The sequence below is a fragment of the Haemaphysalis longicornis genome, unplaced genomic scaffold (assembly GCF_048455015.1).
Source record: "Haemaphysalis longicornis isolate Haplotype H1 unplaced genomic scaffold, Haemaphysalis longicornis Haplotype H1 scaffold_3, whole genome shotgun sequence".
NCBI classification, from domain to species: Eukaryota; Metazoa; Arthropoda; class Arachnida; order Ixodida; family Ixodidae; genus Haemaphysalis; species Haemaphysalis longicornis.
The window spans coordinates 153115377-153139022 of record NW_027526335.1 but is presented as its reverse complement, the minus strand read 5'-3'; the positions used below and the strand labels follow the sequence as shown (position 1 = coordinate 153139022).

Below are 23646 nucleotides of genomic sequence, written 5' to 3'. Positions count from 1 at the left end.
ATTAAAAAGCAAAGCTGCGAACCACCCCAACGTTATTATCGTTCCTTAATGAGTATTGGACGAGTGCGGATTTCTGGGCGAATCGGTGTTTCCTATATTGCTTTAGACTTAGAGGTAAAATTCGGTTTATTCATATATCCTTATTAAACCTATTTAATAAATGTTGCGTGAACAGCTTCACAAACATGGCCAAATATACAAATTCTTTATCTCAATATTTGCACGGATGTATGCAAAGCATTCCGAATTGTTTGGATACTGCCATTGAACAATTTCAGACGAATTCGAGTTTGAGCTACATTTATAAGATGGTTCTCAGGGGTGCACTTTCCCAGTACAGTGTTGTCATGGTTCCCCACAGAAAAAACGCAGAATGTGGGAAAGTAGAAAGAACATTTATTACAAATTCACTTTTTCATACAAAGCAGTGTTTATGGCTATGTTCCCTACATTCTCCGTTTCAGTCAGTCTAATATTACACTTGGAATTCACTCGCCTTTACGAATCCATCTTTACACTTCCCTCTTAGGTTCCTCTTTACAGTTCCACCTGAGTTGTGATTCCCACGCCAAGTTATCGTTTTTTATGCAGCACTAACAAGTTTCTAGGCCGATTGCAATCTGTCTTTTGGACAAACTTTAAATGGTATCTATAATTTCCTGCACGAAAAAAGGCGCTTGGAAAAATTCCGAGATAAGCTTCGCAATTTACGTAGTACACAAGCAGGCACAAAATCAGGGCACGCTGAAGATTTCCCGCGGTCATCTTGTTCCCTGCTGCCGCAGATGGGGGTATATATGTGAGGGGCCGTCACTTGGATTTCCCCACCTTGAAGAGCCATCTACAGAAAATTTCAGAAAAAGAACAAAATCCAGTGCAACCATAAGCCCCTCACACCAAACCACAGGCATGTGAAGTACGAAAAATATATTGCACGAAAATGAAGACGGAGACCAGAGAATGAAATGAAAGGCCACACCAGAGGAGTGATTTACGGCCTTTCCTAATAATTTCACATCATTTCAGTAATCGTTACACAGAGCAATTTGGCCGCATTGTTCAGAACAACGCAAAGCCACTATAGTCATACCGGCCAACCTTCCCGAATTTTAATCGTGCCGTGTTCCAGTTTATCTCGCGAAATGTTTCTGCATCCTCACCCAGAACAGGCAGAAACTTTGGGCTACGAGATAAACTGACATACATTTGCAAAAGAGAAAACAAAAACGTCTCCGTGCCTTCATGTGGAATCACTAGTACACGCAACAGAGCGAACGTCGCACTAAACCCAGGAAACGTGCTTTCACGATGCTGACGCCACCTGCGTCACATTTTTGGCTGTACTTTAACATCCGCCTCCCCTTCCCCCCCCCCCTGTACTGGCAGTTTCATTTTGAACAAGGATCCCACGTGGAAGTCGAAACGTTTTTCATTTAAGTAAAGTGTTCTTATCGGTGGTTTCTTCCTCGGCTATCAGTAAAAAGGAATCGCCAACTTACATTTTTTCTTCGTCCAGATGTGTTGTGCGAGAGGATACATCTAGAACTTGCACCGATCTTCAAGTGGCATTCCCAGGAGGTCTGTACCTGTAATGACTCGAAGGGTTATTTGGGTTAAAATGTAATAGGCTTTAGAGCTGGGCAGTTGGTATACATTCATAATGAAAGAACACTTTAAACTTGACAAGACGAAAAAAAGAACACAGCACAAGCACTCACTAACAACGGGAGATTTCTTACAGAGCTATTTTAGAAAAAGAGTTCTTCTTGTTGGCTCTGCAAAACAACGAATCTTATAGAATAGCTAGGGTTGCTGAAAAACTACAAAGCGCCATGCTGAGGAAATCGTTATGTGAATTCATAACGTTCATGTAGTAACGAACTGATAGAAAGAGTCACTAAACATGAGGCAAAATAAGATACGAAATATAACATCATAACACTTGAAGAAAGGCCTCGCATTTTTACAAGTGAATCATACTTTTGTCTGTGCAGGCCTGGGTGCCATTTTTACAAAGAATATTTGAATGAATGTGTTTTAGTTATTCCATTTTCATACCGTTGTTTCCGCTGAAATCAGACTTCATTTCAACTTGTGTCACATGCAGGGGAGTCCTGGTTGTCAGCTCAAGGAACACTGCCTGCAAAAAAAAAAAAAACAGTAGTGCTGATAAGTCATAGCATAGGTAGCCAGATGCAACCACACTTTTTGAACAGCCAGGACCCGATGGGGGTGCAGAACCCATTTTTACACCTGCACCTGTCTCTGTGTAATTCGTCACAATTTCTGTATCATCAAAAAACAACAATCAAGCAGCCTGCATGCTGGCTCATACATACCACCATTCTGTAAAGTCGCCTTACTGCACTACACTAGGATCACGCGAGGCAATCATTTGCCCTGCAATACCACGCGAATAAATAAACGACTGATTTGTGCGAATGAGAATAATAAAGCACTTAACATGGTGGAAATGGCCCGCTGTCTCAAAATGTCTAACACCAAATTGAACCCACTCAAGGAAAAGAATGAAAAAAAATGAGGAGTGTTGTACATACGAAAACGTTTTTTGTGCCGTAAGGCAAACTTTCACAAAAAAGAGGCTTGTGCTGGTCAAAAGTGAGTTTAGAAACTTTGGGCAGCATTAAGTGGACTACTTTTCTGTAGCACACACCTTGTGTTTATCCGGATATATTACTACAAGACCAATAAACTAGACACCATTCCGAATATATGCAGCTAGAAAAATGAACATTTCCCGATGGCTGAAACAAAATGATAATACCCAGAGAATAGCGCGATAATATAAGACTTTAATGGGAAAAAATTCAATTATTCAAACAGAGCTACCTGACAGTTACATGGGCCAATAACTCGTCAAGTGCGCCCGATGCAGCGAACAGCGTAAACAAAACGCTCAACACATGACGAAGGCGCGCAAACAGAGCAGAAAGCAGGTCACGGGCGCCGTTATCTGTGCTTTCCCGATCGTCCGCTCTAGTCTGACGCAACGAACGCAAGCCCGTGAGTTCATTCAATTGCCGTCGCGGACAACAGAAAACGTCCAGCGAAGCAACCAGTCAGGTAACGAAAATCCCTCTCGAATGCTGCAATTTCAAATTGAAAAGTCCCCAGCGAAAAGATACATCCAATGAAAGCACGGAAACCGTTAAGGGAATATACTCACCGAGTTCGCTTTCAGTGGCGCCGGGGCATTAGTCCAACATGCGAACTTGATGCTGGTCGTAAAGAACGGGCCGTGAAGCGCTGCCAGTCACAAATGGGCTCGCCGCAGCCTCCGCGACTCACGCCGACAAATGAGTCTTGTAACAGCAATCCTCGCTTCATCGTAGGGGTATCACAGCGGTTAAAAAGCTCGAGTGGCGCGAAAACGCGGCCACCGGGCCTGCCGGCGCCGCCATTTCTCTATATCCCGTCATGCAACGGAGAAATCAACGGCAGCCGGGAGAGAAGGCGCGACGAGCATCTCTTAAAGGTTACAGGGCGTTTTATAGGTTACAACGTAGAGGTTACATGTCAGATTTTGTTGATGTAACCTATAAATCATTATTGTAACGTATACCACCCTTTGAAACGCGTTTCATGCGCGCATAAGGCGCAAAAAGGACGCAGCACGCGCGTAAGTTGTGCATTCGTTCGCAGCCGCTCAGTGGAGCATCCACACCAACGTTCCCAGATGGTGAAATACGGAACCGGATTGTGAGAACCTGTAGGCATTTTTCGGTTATTGGTGTTGAAGCGCCGGTACGGCTACAGCAGACAATATCCGCTGAAAAGTTGAGAAAAAAATTTGGCTGCTCTAAACCATGGTTTTCTTTCCCTGAATGGATGCTGCTTCAGCTCATAAACACCAAAAGCTCCTCAGATTATTGTACTGCATGCGTGTTCTAGTGTGCTCAGTACGTATTTTCGGTTATTACCACTCCTTGAAAGTAGTGAAAACGCCAGTGTGATGTTTTGTATTTCAAACAAACCACAGAGAATAACATCCTAGGGAACATTTTCGGCAAGACCTGGCGCTAGGGATTTGTAAACACACGCCGTACACACCACCCCCCCCCCCCCATGATTTGTATCCCCCCCCCCCAAAAAAAATTGAAATTCTCGATAAATCCTTGCCTACCGCTAGCATTCTCTACCCGCCGCGGTGGCTCAGTGGCTAAGGCGTTGCGCTGCTGAGCACGAGGTCGTGGGTTCGATTCCCGGCCGCGGCGGCCGCTTTTCTGATGGAGGCGAAAAGCATAAACGCCCGTGTGTACGAGATTTCGGCGCACGTTAAAGATCCCCAGGCGGTCAAAATTAATCCGGAGCCCTCCACTACGGCACGCCTCATCGCCTGCGTTGCGTCGGCGCGTTAAACCCCACAATCAATCAATCAATCAATCAGCTAGCATTCTCTCTCTACTAAATTCGTCCTTAATTTCGACAGCTACAAGAGCTTTGTATGGCATGCTGATTGTATAATAACCAGCCAAGCGTTAAACGCTCGCGTAGTAACTTGAGAGAAATATACGTTACACAAGATCTCGTGAGAATCTTAACATAGACGAAAATCACAGAGAGCGCAGCAACTTTCTTTGCGAGCATACCAATAAAAATGGAGTAAGTCGTCTATAAACAGTCCTTGCGAAGGATATGAAAAAGAAATTTTATTTCACTTCTCTTAAACCTATATCTTACTAATGTAAAGAAGTTATGAAGCCACCACCTTCGCTTTTTAATTATAGCGGCAATTAAGTCACTCCTTTCTTGATGAGGTGGTTCAACCAAAACGCCATTTTCAAAACTACGTTTTCTCGAACTGCATGCGGAAAATACATGCACGAGCAGGAAATTCCTTATAGCGGGAGTCCGCATGTTAGTGCTGGTGAAATATGGTGAAAATGTGACGACAGGCTGGTGTTGAAGCCACTTCTCAGTCCGGCGGCGCTCATCCGCTATAGCAGCTTGCCGCTACCGCCCACTATGAGCTCATATCGACGAAAATAACAGATTTTGTCGACAAAACCCTACCTGTGCACTTGCTACGCGCTCACGCTAACACATTGGGAGTGCCCACATCACTGCCGGTGCAGCGCTGAATACAGTCTAAAGAGTAGGGCGTCTTCACCACAATGCTCCAGAATGACCAATCGAAAGCGCATAGCATGCAAATTGGTCGAACAAGGTGGCGGAGAATTCCATTTAAAGAAATAGTGGCGTCTGCGGTGCAACATTGCGCCATGCAAGATGCAATTCAGTCCTTGTGTGTTGTATCTCCGCACACGCACTTTTAAGTGCGAATGCACTTCTTAAGCGAGCCTGAATCGTCCGCCGCCGTCGTCCGCATAGCAACAGCGGCGGGTGCGCGCGCTCCTCGTCTTCCTCCTCGTCTTGCCTAGCAACGGGGGGAGATGGGCGCGCGCTACTCTCCTCCTCCTCTCTCCGCTCAGTGATTGCGGGTGTTGGGCGCCTCCTCTCCACTTCGGGCGGGAGAGCTCTTGCTCGCGTAGCGGGCGCTCCGCATTCCGACGCGTGAGGGCGCTCGTGTAGCCCTCGCCGTAACGGCGGGCGCTACTCTCCTCCTCCTCTCTCCGCTCAGTGACTGCGGGTGTTGGGCGCCTCCTCTCCACTCCAAGATCACGATATCCACCGTAATCGCGCAATCAACAACCGTGCATTCGCACTTACACACTCTCCCCCTCGGGGAAGTGCGAGGGAATTTTTTTTAACAGTGAAGCTGTTTCGCAAATCGTAATGTTTCGTGTCTGCAGTTAAAAATGCCAAGCTGTAAATGCATCCATCCATTACGCCGCAGGGAAAACAAAAAAATAGCCGAGAACGCGCTCGCGTGTGTGTGCCTCGCGGCGACCGTCCAGTGTCCCCTACCTTCATGCATACCTTCAAGCATACCTCCTCAAGAAGATTGGCCAGGATTGCGGGGCCCACCCGACAGTAAAAAAAAGCACGGAAATGCCGCGTGCTCGTGCGCGCGCACTTCGCGGCGACCACCCAGCGTCCCTGGAGCACGCTTGCTAAGCCAAGCATACCAACTTAGGGAGTAACGTGGAAAACCGGGCCACTTGATACAGATTCATCTCCGCAGCGCACAGATCACGGGACAAAGGGGGGGTTTATAACACAGGATAAGGGCTTGTCCTGGGTTATAAACCTGCCCTTTGTCCCGTGATCTGTGCCCTGCGAAGATGACAACTTAGGGAGATTTGCCGAGATTGTCAAAAAAAAAAAAAAAAACTCGGGCGCTCGTTGTAATCATGGAAACACTTGCTCGGAACAAGAACGAATCCTGCGTTAACCGTGGCAACACTTGCTAGGAACAAGAAAGTCACGTCGTAGAGTGCGCCCCTCCAAGGTGATGTTTAATGATTATCACTTCCAAAAAAGAAATGAAAGGAGCTCACACTTATAGCAACAGTGATAGAGTAAAGGTCGTTGCAGCAGCGAAGAAGAAACAAATGGGTTGCAATCGTGGGATTACACTTTGTCGTGAAGGTCGTGAAAGGTTGCGTACGGCTTCGCCAGCTTTGAAGTCTTACGCGTTCGCGGGAGCTTCCCTGACTTTTTTTCGTCACGTCATATGTTCGGCTTCATCATTCGCCGAATTTGAACACTTGGTCACTTTGGAGCGCTGTGGTGAAGACGACCTTCGGGGACTTTTTAGACAGTAGCTGCCTGCAAATGCAGTACATGAACATTAGTCGTAAACATGTCACCCGCACTACTGTGTTTTCGCGTGCCTTTGCGCACACCGGATTAGTGCATCTGTTAATTTACGTTGACACTTGTTGTGATCGCGTCGAGAAGCGGAGTAATAAGGTCGTGTTTCATTAAAATGCAATCACAGTTTCGTACGTGCGCTGCCTGCCAGCGTGACTGCCTCATGAATCGAAAGATCCGGCTTTGTCTACATCGAGTGGCTGAACAAATTCACGTGCTCTGAGACATCACCTAACAAAAATATCCGTTGCAGGAACTCAACACAGATTTAAGCTTGCGGCTCGATATTTTTTAACCCTATTTTAGCACAATTTAAGCTTGCACTAACTTTTATGCCACATATTGAAAACTAAAATTGAAATGCAAAAACTTTGAACTTTCTCAAAATTTTCCCGCGGCAGTGGTAGGGATCGGGTAGGTTTTGCCTCTTGAAATGTTCAATTGCGTGATCGTATCACGGCTCGACTTCGGTAACGTCATATAGCAACCGGCACCAAAAAAGAAACCTTCAATTTTTATACCCTTGGCATGACTTGGGCCTTAGACTGGCTGCTGGCGCTTTTCAAACAAGTCCTATACGCAAGGTCTCGGTGTTGAATCCGACATGGGGTCGCTGCGTAGGCAGCGGGCCTACACTGCTGTACTATACGCAGGGAAAATAGCATCACTTGGACAGCACCCTTCAAACACATCCCCAAACGACACCTCAACGCAGTCTAGTTGCTTAAGCGCCAATTAGTTTCCCATCCGTACGAATAGCTGGAACTAGTCGAGCATCTGAGATGGTATTGTTTCTTTAACAACGCTTACAAAACTTATTTGAGTGGTCCCAATGCCCCATCGGGAAATCGAGCGAGTAATGAACATACCTCACCCTTTGCCCTTACTGGGACCCAGCCATTTAACCAGTGGCTTTAATAACAGACAGCTGGGGCAAACGGCAATCCCCAACACGCAACAAGCTGGTTCAAACTTGAAACGAACGCGTTGTAGACTGCCAAATCACCCAATACTGTTCCCCCAAAACGCCTTAGACTTTTAAGAAGCCCCAAGTTCCTGGGATACACGTTATTCCGGTATGCTTTAAAACGTTTCTGTCTCAGGTCACTTTTAATGGAAGGAGCGATACGTGCAGCGTATCGCACTTGCTGATTCTCTCTTTGTTACACATGTAATTCTATTTTACTGACCCCAGGTCTGGAGGGATATCTGGTCCGCTTCAAATAGTACCACTTACCGTAGAGGCGCGATTATCTATGCGTATGTGTGTGCAACCGTATTAACAACGCTTTCTGGAATCGCGTTTTGCCGAAATTGAGCGAATTTTCTACTAATGCACAGCCTTCGTACACCTCTTGTTTCGTAATGGATAGCCAACCATGTTGGGTTATTACTTTTTATAATTTGTGTTCACTTTCGCCTATGCTGTACATTTACTGTAATATCGACATTAAGTGCTCTAACTTTGCAACTTATGTATTTTGTTCAGATGTAGGGAGTAGGACACGGTTGGTGATTTTGCACAGTTTTTGTATTCGTCTTCCCGGCGTTCCTTTCAGTGGTTATTGATTTTTGTCTTCGTTTTGTGAGGGATGTGTATAAAGTGCTTACTTTTTACCTGTAGTTTTCTTGTAAACTTTTTTTTAGTTTTTAATGTTTTTTATTTATTTTTTATTTTCGTTGCTGCATATACTAGAGCGCAACAGATGGCATGCTGACGCAATTTTGATCAAGACGGTCAATCTCGAGTGCCTCGATAACCTCCCGCGTATGCTTACCCTTTTGTCTAGAAATCACTGAGCACTCCCCGAACAGCGGAACGCAGGTGCAATCTTTGCATTGCGAAGCAAGGTGGCCCAAAACGACCGTGTTTCCTACGATGTTTTTATGCTACCTCAGCCTATCGTTGAGGCATCTACTCGTCTGGCCGATATAGATTTTTCTACAATCCAATTTACTCTCTCTCTCCTTGAATTGTAGAAAAACCTACATCGGCCAGACGGGTAGATGCCTCAACGATAGGCTGAGGGAGCATAAAAACATCGTAGGAAACACGGTCGTTTCGGGCCACCTTGCTTCGCACTGCAACGATTGTGCCTGCGTTGCGCTGTTCGGGGAGTGTTCAGGAATTTCTAGACAAAAAGCATAAGCATATGCGGGAGGCTATCGAGGCACTCGAGATTGACCGTCTTGACGAAAACTGCGTCAGCAAGCCATCTGTTGCGCTCTCAGAAAAAGAAAAAAACAGTACAGTATCTGGGGCTACGAGCGTAGAATGCAGGGTGCGAGATAAGTGTTTACGTCCAATTTTGTTGGACCTTATTATTGGATGTGTCCTGGTTTATATGCCTTCCTTGGCGCAATAAAAACGTTGTTGTAGCTGAGCGCTTGTCCTGCCTTTTCTTCCTTCTCTGTCGCCGTCTTTGTGCGCTGTTAACCCCTTCAAGATTTGTTTGGGCGCAATTTTTAAAGCTCGTAGTGTTTGTTGGGCTACCTAAATGTGAAATGGTACTAACTTTGTTTTAATTCCAAGTACAGGCAGGATTGTTTAGTAAAGGAAAGAACAACGCGTTAAAAAATATTGTCAAAAAGTCGCGCGCTATCCCAGCAGGTGGCGCGCGAGCAGTGCGAGCTTGGGAAGATTGATTTGAATAGAACACCACTCCAATACTTTTATCCTGGGAGTTGCTAGAAGGTACGAGAATAGCGTGGCGTCTGGAAGTGGGAGAAAGCAGCGGTAGTTACGGCGCAGCGGTGACTGAAGCCTCATTTTTTTGACGTCGGTTGCAGAGTAGCAAGCGGATACGCGGCCAATTCCTCTTGCACTGTTTGGACTCTAGTGCAACAAAAGTGGGCTGATTGAGCTACTTCCCAATAACAGGTGTGTACTCCAGAAATTTCATTTCACTCGGACCAGCACTTCGGGCTGCATGTTGGTGTCTCCCTTTACCCATCTTAACCTTGTCAGGTGGCGTAATTAAAAACAAAATAGCGTTTGGACTTTTACACGTTTTTTAATACAAAATCCAGAAACTATTTTTTAATTTTCTATCGGCAACGTTTGTAATGACAAACCAATTTATTGTATCAACGGGCTGAATACTTATGACGAACTCTATAGAAACATGCAGTTTTACCCGAAGATTGATTTACCCCATTAGGGGTTAGTTAAGAAAAAACCTTGAAAACAGCTTTTAAACACTCGTATGCGTTACTCACGTTAGCAAAAGCCAGTTCGATATGGGAACTGGCGTACGATGAAGTCAGGACTTCTCGAGAACATATATTAGCACTTCTCATTCTCTCAGAGCTGTAATTTTTAAAAATACAGTGGTAATGAGCTCATATATCATGATGAGAATATATTCTCGAAATTTCAAACCTCGAGGATCAGCAGATTGGCAGGGCATTGATAACACGTTTTAGGCTTTTATTTGTACTAGGGTTGAAATTTATAAACCTGCCTCTGGCCTTTTGCCGGAGTTTAAAGCAAGATCATTCAAATGGTTTTTCCTTCTTTGTATGAGTCACATTGGCAAGCAAGAACCAATGCGATATAGCGGGCCAGATGACAAGGATTCCGAAAAACATCCAATTTACTCGCAAACCTATAATTGTCTCGTTAGAGTTGTTTCGTCCGAAACTTGAAACGTTCTTTTTTACATATTTGTAAAGGTTTCCCATATGAACAGACAGTTCAAAATCTAAACGGGTAAGCGATATAATCAAGAATTTGTTAAAACACAAGCTCCCCCATTTTCCTCTCGTACGAATATAACTTCCAACAATCTGGCCCTTGTAAACTACCTTGGTTAGAATGAAAATGGCTACAAAATTTCAAAATTTCAAGGTTGAGCTGTTTCGGCTGGATGCTGATGAATCGGACAGGCAGCGAGCCAGAGAGTCAAGTACTCTTATAGACGTCGGTGTACAACTGTTCAGTCCACCTAAGTTCACCGAAAGCAAAAAAGTCAGATTATTTGAATCCTTGCACACTGCAGAGAGTCTAAGCTTTTATAAATATGAACTGCTATGTACAGTGCGCGTCAGGCTTGTCTAGGGCAAGCGAGGGCATGGCTCCGGAGCGTGCTGGCGACATCTGCTAATAGCTGCTAGGTTAGAGATAGCTTGCCATTGCGCTCGCGCGTATCTCGAACAGGGTCGGGCCGGTCGTCATTTCGCATGGGCCACTCATTTGCAGATGCCACCACCCACGATGGATGCTGGTCTTCCCCAGTGCCAGCCATGAGTGGTGACAGGCCAGATAGACGCGCCGTTTGACGCGTTTATCGCAGGCAGTTACGTAATCGCCTAAAGCAACGAGCGCCAATCTTCTGAATCTCAAATCTCAAGCGTACCAAACGGAAAGCACGCAACAAGAATTCACTGCAGGGCTTTCGGTCGAACCTGTTGTGCGATTACGTAAGTCCCTTCGGTGATAATGCACCGCGTCAAATTACGCGCTGATCTCAGGTGTCACCGCTTACGGCTCGCAGAAAAGAAGCGCCCGTTGCTGGTGGTGTAGTCAGCAAATTTGAGAGGCCCAAGCCAAACGACGACCGGCCAGGGCTTGTCCGAGATCCACGCACGCGCAATGGCAAGCTATCTCTAACCCAGCCGCTATCAGCAGATGTCGCCAGCATGCTCCGAAGCCGCGCGCTCGGTTGCCCTAGACAAGCGTGACGCGCACTGTAGATATGTAGGTACGGCTATGTACGGCTATGTACGGCAAATACGTACGGCTATGTGACTGCATTGCCTTTTTAAGTGCAGAGCACTTTAGGCGCCGGCCTTGTCGCCGTAGCTCGCTCGCTGGCCCCAAGTAGAGCAACAGGGCATTCCATTGTAGCGCCGTTGTCGCGGCGTACCGGAGAGGCTTCGAAAGCAAAGCGGTTTATATAGCCATAACTGCTCGAAACTAGTGAACCGCTCCCGCTTGTTCAACTTCTCCCGTTGTTTAGCGCAAAAAATCTATAGGCACATTTGAGGCAAAATATACGTAATTATTCATTACGTATTTATTACGTAACCGGCAGCGCCGCGTTCATTTAGTTAGGAACGCTCCTTGGGTTCGTTTTTTACGACAGTGAGCGAGAAAAGCTGATTGATTGATTGTAGGGTTTAACGCGCCAACGTAACGCAGGCGATTAGGCGCGCCTTAGTGGAGGGCTTCCGATTGATTTCGACTACCTGAGGATCTTTAATGAGCGCCGAAATACCGAGAAAAGCGTCCGCGTAAGAAGAAAATGGCGCGTTCGAAATGACGCAGAAAGGGTCCAGTCGCGCAAGAAAAAATGACGCGTCGGAAATGACACACAAAGGCTCCAGCCGCGCAAAAAAATATTACTCGTTCGAAATGACTCAAAACAGCTCCACCATGCGAAATTAAAGCAAGCACAAAAAGAACAGAACTCCCGCAGCCGCAGTTTCATGTAGGGAGCGCGCGAGCACGGCGAAGGAACGAAATTTTAATTGCATGGGGTGGTAGCAGTGAGCCGATAACGGTGGTACAGCACATTATGGCGAATCACTGCTCTGCACTTCCGACAGCTTTCACATTGAGCGGAAGCACTTTAATTTTTCACGGTGGGCCTTAAAGACTCCTAAAGCTGCATTTTGTCGGATTTTTTTGTCCTCTCTCAAGCGGTACTTTACTTGAGAGACATATATATCTATCCTTCTACGAAAACACACTTCTAAATGAACATGCAGTACAGCCTAGAGCCGCCCTGACGTTTTAACTGACCCCTGCTCTTCTCGCACTAGAAAACATTGAACCCTGCATGTCACGCATGCTCCGTGTAAACGGGTTGTTTTTAGGCTTTTTCAATGTAATTTTTTCAGTAGTTTAGTGCCTATTTGCTTCGATATGACAATAAAAAAGCAAAAATACACAACTTCTTACACAAAAACAAATTCTAACACGGCGAATTTCGGCTAAATGCTTAATAACAACAAACCAACAAACAGCAAAGGAACAGCTAATCAATAAATAACGTGCGCACTTCCCAATCGGCTAAAAAACATAGCACTGTCGGCCGTATTTTAGGTTTGCGCCATCCCTTCCAGAAAAATAATATGAGACAGGGAATGCTGGCGATCACGCCGCAGCTATCAGTGAAAATGAAAACGCGAAAGAATCCTTCTCTCTCAAACAAGAGAGGCGAGGCGACGCGCCACCGTCAGAACCAGTCCGACGCGATCTCGTACCAGGGTTAGGCCGGCCTGCACAGCGAAGTGGCTGCAAAAACAAATAATAGCATAACAGCGCTGATAACTCCACACGAAATCAATAGAGGGTACAAACGCAGTTTTTTGTGTTTGCCTTCCCTTATCTTGGATGTTTTTGTTTGCGCTGTTTGGCTATTACGTCACACAAACTCGCCCAGTCGTCACCTGCAGCTACGACGCTTTGTACAAAAGCTTAACATAAACAGGCTTTGCAGTAACGTAGTTAAGGGTCAATGACGGCCGGCGGCAGTATTCTTGCGGTATTTACAACATAGCCACAGGAACTATACAAAAACTGTTTCCATTCGTCAATCAAAAATACATGACCTCTTTCTTGCGCAATGCGTCGTATCTTAAGTAGCGCAAGGAACTAGGAAACGAAACTCCACACGAGACAGAAGCTGGCCGAACACCAGCTTCGTCTCTTTTAAGACCCTTTCTCTACTATACCCAGAGGAGAGTGTTTCCTTTGTAACTTCCAGGCTACCATTTCAGCGAAACCATCGTTATTTTGTCAACTAGATGAATACCACTATGACATCTATTCTCCAGGCTTAGGTTTTGCACTTCCGACCACGGAGAGAGCTATTCGTCCACTTTTCCATCATAACGATTTCACGGTTTGTTACGACTAAAGAATTTTTTTTTTGGTTTGTACAAATAAAGCGTATAAAGGCGCATTACACAAACAATACAGATTCCCTTGATTCCGCTTGCTGACTGTTTTTTTTTCAATTTTTGTGTACGTGCCTTCCTAGCTCGGTCCCCTTGTATTCGCCAAACCACGGCGCATCAGGTGCAAGTAGTATTTTCTTTAGAGCCCACCCACCCCCGGTGTCCACCTACAAGGAAACTTGACGCTGACGTAAGTGAAAGTCAACGCCCGGCTTATAAGTACCTGATGCTTCAGGGTCAGTTTTCAAGTGAACGCAGCGAAAAAAGAAGCAAAGCACTTCACTGGTTGCCCTCTCATTATATATTCGGAACGTTGGGAAAGGGGATAGCGCTCTCTTCATATGAGGCGAGTGCACGGCTGATGGCAGCCTGTTGGTCTCCCATCAAGCAACGGATCTACAGCAGGCCGCTGAGATGAGCGTGGACAGGGCAGAAGTTTATTTCAAGAGAGATCCACGCACCGCCGGATGGATCCTCGCCGAAAAACCGCAGATCATCGCGACGATCTGCCTCCTCTACATCTATGTCGTGAAGATCGGCGGACCACGCTTCATGAAGGGACGGCAGCCCTACGAGAGGATAAAACCGATCATCGCACTCTACAACGCGTCGCAGGTGATCCTCAACGGTTACTTCATGATGGCGTTTCTCAACAAGACCTTTCTCCGTGGTCACTACAGCTTCATCTGCCAGCCCATGGACTTCGAAGCGCGCGACGAAAACACCAGGAGCTTACTGAACCACTGTTGGTGGTACTTCTTGGTGAGAGTCGCCGATTTTCTGGACACGGTGTTCTTTGTGCTTCGCAAGAAACAGTCGCACGTCTCCTTCTTGCACGTGGCGCATCACATCATAGTGGTCTTCAACGGTTGGTACGGCCTCGCCTTCGGATCGGACGGTCATGCAATTTTCCCTGTGATCTACAACAGTTTTGTGCACGTGATCATGTACTCTTACTACTTTCTTGCCCTGCTGGGCCCCTCCGTTCAGAAATATCTCTGGTGGAAGCGATATTTAACTCAGTTTCAGTTAATTCAATTTGTCGTCCTTACCATTCACTTCTCACTCGTGCTGTTCATTCGTTGCGGCTACCCGCTTATGCACATTTTCATCGGAGTACCTCAGGGATTCTTCTTCCTCGCCATGTTTATGAACTTCTATATCAATGCGTACAATGACCGGAAGCGAGCGGCTGGACTAAACGGAGTCAGAAACAAGGTGAAATGACCGCAGATTCACCGCAGCTACTTAAGATTCGGGTTGCGTTTGTTGTTGCTGACGAACAACCATTCATTCTCTCTGGGCAGAAGCACTGCCTTACATCCCGCTTCCTTGCTTTTGTCCGTGGTATTGGAGCCCTATTCAAGTAGTGATAAATATTTAGTTGCATTTGTTCAATCCAGATGCTGCCTTGTTTGCTGATTTTCAAACGTTTTATCAGGTGCCCTACCCGCACCCACTAGACTGCCAGCTTTGTGCAAGAAACGTTTCCCACCAGTCATTGCCGAGACATAAATACTATATCAAAATGTTGCGTGGGAAGGACATTTTCTGGAGATCTTACGGGTGGACCTGAACTGAAGAACGCAAGTCGCATTATATAAGACATGCATGCCATCGCCAAACTGACCTCTAATGGATGTGTCTTTCCTCATTGTTCTTCAGACTATAAAAAAGTCATTTCGAGCGCTTCCTGTATCGCCTGTATTGTAGGTGCCACAAAAACGTTACTGCAGTGCTCTGTGTGAGACGCGGACCTCATTTGAGCTGTTGAAGCGCAAGGCCTCATTTATATTGTGTGGGAACTATCTGATGAGTTATTTGAAAGTATTGACAATGAAAGTATTGAACAGGTAGATGACAACATAATATCGCATGTTTAGAGCTGTAGTCTCTAAGCTAAAAACGTGCGCTCAGCTGTCCGCGCTGTACCTTACCGTTCAGCATACATCATTTGAAGAAAACGAAAATTCGTCCACACTAAGTGATCACTCATTCAAGCTCCGCTGTAGCAATTTCGCTAGCCTCTACGGAAGTGTGAGTGCCTGACAACTGTAATTTGATGCCTGTTCTAGATATATGATTGTTACGGAGCAATGTTTAATAACATTTTCTTTCGTGATTCGCACTTTCAGCAACGGTTGTTATTTGCACTGGTAGAAAACACGCTTGGTTGATGTCAGCCTTATACCTTTGTATGTGTGTGTTTTTAACAAACAATCTGTTGAAAATAGGATAGCACAAGACCTTTTAGGGCATTGTAGAAAAGACCAATGGTGATTATGTGCGTCTACAACGGAAGCTTCACACGGGAATCTTCACACGGGAAGCTCCATAATGCAAGCTCAATCTTTAATAATGGCCCATTGGCTCTATTGAACACAAAAACTGGTGATGAAATTGAAGTATTACTGGCTTTAATTGATATGATACCGCGGGGTCTACTTCTTGCGAACTGAGACGAATCTGACTATCACCATTTCTAAGTCACCATGGCTCACTTCATATGTATAATGTATGCCTGTGCCACCTTCATGTGTGTTGTTGATGTTCGTTGTTCATCTTATTCCGTACGTGTACGCATGTTCAAAGGGAAAAAAAGCAAAGACGTTATTGAAAGACTCTGACGCATATTCAGAACTTTGAAAATAAAACAGTTTATAAGCGTGTGCAGTTGCATTATATGTACTGTCGTGTGTCATACGTACAAGAATGATTGGATCAAAAGATTTGGGGAAGTGTAACATTAACACAATCACTGTTTTATTTACCAAGAAATACCCCATCAAGTGCCCTGGTCATCTCTTGATGCCATACAGCAAATTGAACGATGTTTACGTGTGTTTTTCCAATCCTACTTTGATCGCAAATGCTGACTCATGTTTTACCAGTGTTGTAACACTTGAATCTTCTTCATACTTCGATGTATTTGCTCCCACAGTGTTCCATTTGCCAAGAATAAAGCGATATGTTTGTGCAGCTGCGTACAAAGAGATATGCGTAGTCTCGGCTAAAAAATGCAGTTTCCATTCCTTCAATTTTAACTTCAATGTATCATCACGGGAATAATTAAACAACGCAGGTGTGAACTCTAGCAGGCCTGTGCGATAGCATTTTGCTTCTGTTTATACCATCTAACAGCAGTTTTAAGAGACTAATTGCACTCGCACAGAAGTTCCTTTAAATAAAGAAATTAGTTGATTCGGGCACCCCATTTTGGCAGCGTATCAGAAACTCGTAGGTAGTGCCTTTTTAAGTATCCAAGAAAATTGTGCTTCGAAAACAGAGCTTATTTTTTGCCTAACAGCAAAAGAGCGAAGCGTAGAGGAAAAGAAAAAAACCCTGATAAACGGAGTTTATTTTCACGCAAACTATTGGCAGGACCACGCAATAAAGCTGGCATGGCAAAACAAATCCTCCCTGCCCTTTGCATTTCAAAGCAGTAGCAGTATATCCGCTGCCCCGGCCGTTACACCTTTGCCTCCTCCTTTCTACTCTTCAACAACGAAAATTCCCCACCAAACAATTTCCGCAGTGAAGAGAGGCCCCGAAAAGAGTAAGATTGAGCATGTTAGTTAAGAGTTCCTTTCTGTTACCACTAAATAAAACACCAAGACATTCTAGCCCCTTCCTTGCAGTCTGCTTACAAATTATCGCAGTAACAGAACCCTGCACGTGTCATGCATTATTCCGAATTCATTTTAAGTCTCATATAATAGACTTCTGCTACATCTGAGTTATAAAATCGGCCCACCAAGGCAATTATTACGTGTTTCGTTTAAAAAACGGCGTGTACACCTATGGATTTCTTTTCTTTTTTTTTTGGTGGGGGGGGGGGGGGGGATTGGGTGAATGAGAAAGCATTTGTATATGACTGAAAGCTCCAACGCATTCAGCGATATTAAAGGGGCACTGACACAAAAATGTTGCCTCTTGTATTTCTATTTTTGTTGCCATAAGTAGCTAATGACCTTTTTATCCCGTGTAGAAACCTCATTTGCTTTGGCACGCGATTATTGTTTAATTAAAGACGTTTTTAATGCAGCCAGTCGCAGTTTCGGTTTCAGCGGGTCCCGCGAAAGGTTGGATTTGGTCTAAACAAAGCTTCCCACGTGACTATCGGACGGATATCGCAGAGCCGAGCCGAAGTAGCACTGTCGATTCCGCGTCCGCGGCAGTTTCTCCTAATGCCCCTACTTACTGATCTCGTCAGCCGCTTAATTAAAAGCGACCATGGATGTGATGCAGGCGCCGCGAGTGCAAATTCTGCTATGGCTAGAGAACGACGCGTGACGCTCTACAGTGGGTGGGGAGAAGCGCTTTGGGAGCAGCCGTCCGTTGTGCCTACAGGTCTGCGTACAGATTTCTTAGTTTTGAAACTGCGGTGGATATTCAATTGCCGCTCCCCTAAGCGGTGCAAATGATGATTTCTAATGGAATTCCCCATCGCGTCATTAAATCCTTTCACGTATATGCTACCTTGCTAGGGCCTTGAGTCCCATTTCATGCAGCGGTAAAAAGCTATCACTCGAGCTACCTGCGCCGGCCGGCGCCACTTCCCGGCCATGGCCGCGGCCTGCGCAGCGAGTATGTGGCTCGCTCACAACGCTTTCCGTGTCCCCGGCGCATTTTTTGCATCCACTTTAATAGAAACAATAAAGATAGAATGCCTAAAATTGCTGTAGAACTTTAGAACAAAAGTTCCGACCTGCGATCGGAACGGCAAACCGGCGCGAAAAGCTGGCAGTGCGGAAGCGGCCAACACAAACTCGTGACGCGTTTGGGTGTTTATTTACTTCACATCCAGGGAATCACGATGGCGCGAAGTCCTCCGCTGGCTGCTCCGTTGCGTTTAGCACTCTTTAAAATTGATTTTCAATAAGTTCTAGGCGGTATTTTTTGCTAATTCTTTGCCGATGGTGTATGTGTGTTTACACCGATCTATCTGCGAAGTTATCTCACCTTCAAAATTTTGTGTCAGTACTGCTTTAAAAGGAGTACTGACACAAAATTTTGAAGGTGAGATAACTTGGGATATCTCTTCGCGGGAAAAGTGGCCACAAACGAGAAAAATTCAAACCCCATTACTGAGTTTGCCTTATTTCAGTCTATGAGTTAAGTTGCGATCACAGGGACACCTTGAGCAATGATTTATTCCTTACATCCTCCCATTTCCCTGAAGTTTCTCGTAGTAAGGAAGCAATAAATGGCCGATTAGGGGGAAAGGGCAGCATCAGCGTCGTCTTTAAAAGCGGCGTTGCTTTAAAACCAACATGACAGCGCCGCATTCAATAGCGCGTGATTTGCTTGAGTAAACCACGAAACACCGCGCAGCTAGCCAACGCTCCGGTGAACCAGGGTGACGAGGAAGCAACAAGCCAGACCGCTGATATTTGCAGTAAAATTATCATCAATATCGTCCGAACGATTCCAGACCACAGCCAACATGGTAAATTTGAAACTCTTAAAAATAACCCCGACACAACTAATCCCAAAGATAAAAAAAGGTAGGGTGCAGCAAAACACAATGGATCCCTCGGAAATACTCACGTAGCCTACATTTGTCGAAAACTTTGGTCTGTTCTTGTGTTTCGTACTACATTAGGAATTTTATGCTCTTATCTCTTCATAAAACTGTGCTATACTGCCTGGTCTATAGCTTACTTTGACATGACATCAGTATCAATGGGTTTCGCGCCATGCGCTGAATAAATAGGATCAATTCAATTCACCGTTCTTTGTTAACAAGCTTAAAGGAGTAATGACACGAAATTTTCGTGTCAGTACTCCTTTCAACCACTACAAGAGTGGCATGTAAAGACTTTACGCTAACGAAGCGAGTTTCGTTCAGCGAAACTATCATTTTAAGATATTTGGAAAATAAATTGTCAACCATTGTATATCCCTACACGCAGTGTACAACCAAAGAGCCTTTCTTGATTCCCCGCTGGAATACAAACCATGGACGTTGGACTAGAGTGTACGATGTTCTATCTGTGTTCAATCGACTCCGCGGTGATATTTCTAGCATAAAGACAAGATAAAAATATAAAACTCTTTGCAAATAGATATTAAATGCACTGCCGGCATCACCCACTGTGCGTATTTGTCATGTATATTTATGTACAGTTAGCTTGCCCGAATTTGTTGTTCTCGTAAATTGCTTTTGTTTTTGCTTGCATTTTCTCATTGTTTTCGGTTTCTAATGACGGCCATGCTCTGCCACCCAAGCACTACGTCGATTTGGCAGGCCATACTCTTCGTCCTATTTCAATAACAAATACATGACTTCATTATTATTGCAATCATGGTGATCATCATCATCATCATCATAATCAGTTGAGCATTGATGCATTCGCATTCACTACGGATAAGAGGTGCGCAGGTGTCCCAGATTATTTTTTCTGTCGTTGGCCTCTGGTCCCTGAACGAAAGGTTCGTTTCTTACGTCTTCGTAGACCGCCCGTTTATTAAGTCTGGTCCCGTACACTTTGTTCCTCTGAGGTGTGCGAGCGTGTTGGGGCGACCTTCAAAGAAACAGTCACCAGTCGTATCATCCAGCAAAGCATTGGTCAGCGTTCGTCTAATAATAGATTACGAGTGCTGCAACCCGTGAGAGCAAGTACTTAGAAGTCACCTTTTCTGTGGCCTTAATTTGATGAGATATTTTCGGAATGGAAGCCGCGAGAACTATTCTTACTTTGTTGTAAACAGCGAAAACTGACTTTCTTAAATAGGTTTCCCAAGTTTCTCATGGAACTTTCACCCAATGAAAGTGACCATAAAGAGTTTTTTTTTTAATGTTCATTGAGAAAAATTTAAGCACAAGCCAAACATGATCTCACACCGGCTTTGTTTCTTTAACTTCCTCCTTGCTTTATACAGCGCCATCACGGCCGGTGTTCGAAAGCACTGCTGCTAAGACATAATTTCTCCAATAATATGTGGCAGGGCCGGATATCCTTGTAGGCACGTGTCCTTTCCCTGTTATATTATTAAATCATCTGCGCACCTTTTTCCTGTACTGAAAGACCTTCTAAATAAATCTTTGCTCGCCTGTGCCTAGGGCCCCCTATATTCTACTCGTCAGCTTGAAAGAGCCACACAGACAATATCCAAGCTTAATTCATTCAAATGGTTGCAACATAATAATAACAATCGTGCCATATATGGCGTAAGGGTCAGACAATTATGCTTTTTTCCACTTCGACGAAATTCAAACTCTCACACAAAATGAAGCAATACGAGCAAGTTGAAGCCCTCTAAACAGCCCGATGTCTATGGATGCTTCAAGGTGTATACGAAAGCCGGTGTCAAAACAAGGAAGGCGGCCAAATGTAGCGCGAGATAACCTCACGGCCGTGATAAAATTCCCAGAAAATATCGTGAGCACAGGGCGCCGCAAGGCATCTCAGAGTTGGGAAAGCATGGGGGTGTAATGCGTGCATCCATCGTTTACTTGGTAAGCAGGCCGCACGAGCGGCAGACCAGCAGGAAGCGTGGAAAAACGGTCAACAAGGTCTATCAATACCCATGCGCTGGCCCCGAACGGCTATCCGTCCACAACATGTTGTGAGTAGCGTATGCGTGACGTGTTGGAGCCCTTGCAGCTCGCTCGTAACTTTAGAATAACCGCTCCGGCTGGAGCCATTCTGTTTCGTATACGACACGGAAGCGAAAGCCCCCTCTGATCATCTACTGGTTTTAACAGGCTTTTGGCAAAAGAGGAAGGGGCTATCTTCACGGACGCCTCCATGAATGACGGGACGAGCCGGTCAGCAGCAACAGCTGCTGACGTCTGCATTCGCTTCAGCTAACATTGAAGAGGCACAGGAGCTACCGATTGCTCCGGCCCTTAGTCTGCCTGACAAGACCAATGTGGTCACGGATTCCCTGCGAGCCTACTGAAGCTTCCAGTATGGCTGGCTGTCCCGGTTGGCCCTCCGAGTGCTCAAAGAGGAAAAACCTCCGAAGGGAACAGTAGAACTAGTGTGGGTAGCTGCGCATTCTGGGGTGGAGGGTAATGAGTTTGCCCACCAGCACTGAATTACCGGGCCACGTCCGCAATAGAGGCGAAAAACCAACTATTGCTTACCTACAGGGACATAACCACTTGTTACAGGCACGACAGGCGGAAGCTCCTAGCCCCAAACGCAGCACTTACGAAGGAACAGCAAACTATATAGCGGCAAATCCAGACACAGTCCTTTCCGCAACCCCGTCTACTCAACCGCCGGTTCCCAAAACCAATTTGAAGAAGCTTGCCCATTCTGTAAAAAAACAGGCACTCTCCAGCACATGATAGGAGAGTGTAGGTTTCGCCCGAAGGACCGGCCTCCCTTACCTGAGCCTCACCCCACACACTCCCCCACCCCGCCTTTTAACGAGATATGGACGATCTTGCTGACCAGCCCCGCCCTGGAGGATCAGCTAAGACTGGTCACCAGGGGCCACGTGGCGAGAGCAGCATAAGGATTCCCGTGAAGAGGGAACCACCTCCGTCTATTATGGAGTTGGAAATGAGCGCTTCTGAAATAAAGTTTATTCCTCCTCTACTCGTTTTCTTGGAACGTAAGCGACAGTCTTTTGACTTGCTGCTAAAGAGGTCACGCTGTTCGAACATTATGGCTTTGAGATAGAGTGTTTGTTCCTATAGCAACGGTCCGGCTTCAAGCCCCGCGATTCAGCGCACTTTTTGTCTAGCCGAGGTATCCTCGTGTAAAATTATCTAAATCAATACTTGAACCCATTTTTTGGTAAATAAGAGTGATCTAGTATGTCGTATGGCGAATTCCATTGGGAGAACAGGATCAAGGGGAGCGAGGAGCCAGAGCAGCACACGGGAGTAACGAGGGACGTGTGCGTTCGTTCCGCGAATGAAACATTCGCGCTGCTCCGGGAGCAGAGAAAATAGGGGGAGGGCGTGATGTCAAGAGTCATGTGACCAAACTTTTCCCGCTGTCGCTTCCCGGAGCATTTCGCGCGCTCGTGTTGTCCGCACGCTGTTCCTCACCAGTTTTGCCAGATACGTGCCGGTGGTTTTGTGTCTTCCTTCCGCATGGCGACAAATGAAGAAGCCGAGCGGATGTTCATGCCCATGATAGAGTCACCATCGTATCTCCCAAAAATTAGCTGCGAACGACAACAGCATCCGCCGTCTTTTCCAGATACGACTCTACCTTCGGTCGCTGCTCCGGCGGGGTGAACAGGTGCTCGAACATAAACTCATGCAATGTCAAATCGTCGTCGTCGTCACTGCTGCTGCTGCTTTCCGACGATGAGTTTGCGCTTGAATCTGTGGTGCTTTCATCATATAAAAGTAGCAGCATCGTGCAGACGGCCGCGCTTAGCTGCTTCCGTACGCACTGAGCGACTATCGCGGCTGCTGGATTCCGCCATTTTTCCTCCGCCGCCCGGGGATAAAACCATGAATGACATAAAAGAGGTCATGTGACTTCCTCGCCGTTCCCTGTTACTCCGCCGCTGGCGACGGAGCACCGAGAACTGCTCTCGGCGCCAAAAAAGTGCTGCTCCTCGACCAATGAAACACAACGCCCCTGCTCCTGGCCGACCACTGGAAGACGCCAGAACTCGCGAGAGCATTTAGGGTGCAGTTAGAAGTGCTCCTGTTCGCCCAATGGAAAGCGCTATTAGATTGCTTTGGACGCAGTGTGCGGTCTACGCGGTGTTTCATTGATGCTTTGCGTGGTGCAGGACCGACCGCTTAGGCATGGTTGACTAAAAGCAAACTCGCCTACAGGTCAGTATTTATGCTCGCTGGCGCACTTCCCTACAAGCACGTCCCTAAGTGCACTCTGAAGTCCGTGTGCACAGCGCAATAACGTGTGCACTCTGTACTCGAGTGCTCTGCACATTGAGTTCACTCTGCGCTCCCTGTGCAGTGCGTAGTAGAGGAAGGGTAAAATGCCCCGTTTCTTTGAAGGCAAAGCCTTCGTTTTTTCAACACTGCTGATAAGCTACCACACCTAGACGTCACCAATG

General features: G+C 45.9%; 1 long non-coding RNA gene and 1 pseudogene across 2 annotated transcripts; one reads left to right on the top strand and one right to left on the bottom strand.

The window, feature by feature from the left end:
- Positions 1-390: 390 nt before the first annotated feature.
- On the bottom strand, positions 391-3440 carry LOC144173466 (uncharacterized). Of its 2 annotated transcripts, none has more exons than XR_013323285.1 (4): positions 2851-3177; positions 2059-2140; positions 1500-1586; positions 391-841 (listed from the first exon to the last, which is right to left on the bottom strand). It is a non-coding gene; the product is annotated as an uncharacterized LOC144173466 (long non-coding RNA). The 2 variants fall into 2 exon arrangements; XR_013323284.1 differs by lacking the exon at positions 2851-3177 and adding an exon at positions 3188-3440 and having other exon boundaries at positions 393-841.
- A 10430-nt stretch (positions 3441-13870) lies between these two features.
- LOC144175481 (very long chain fatty acid elongase AAEL008004 pseudogene) lies at positions 13871-14911 on the top strand (annotated as a pseudogene).
- Positions 14912-23646: the final 8735 nt, after the last annotated feature.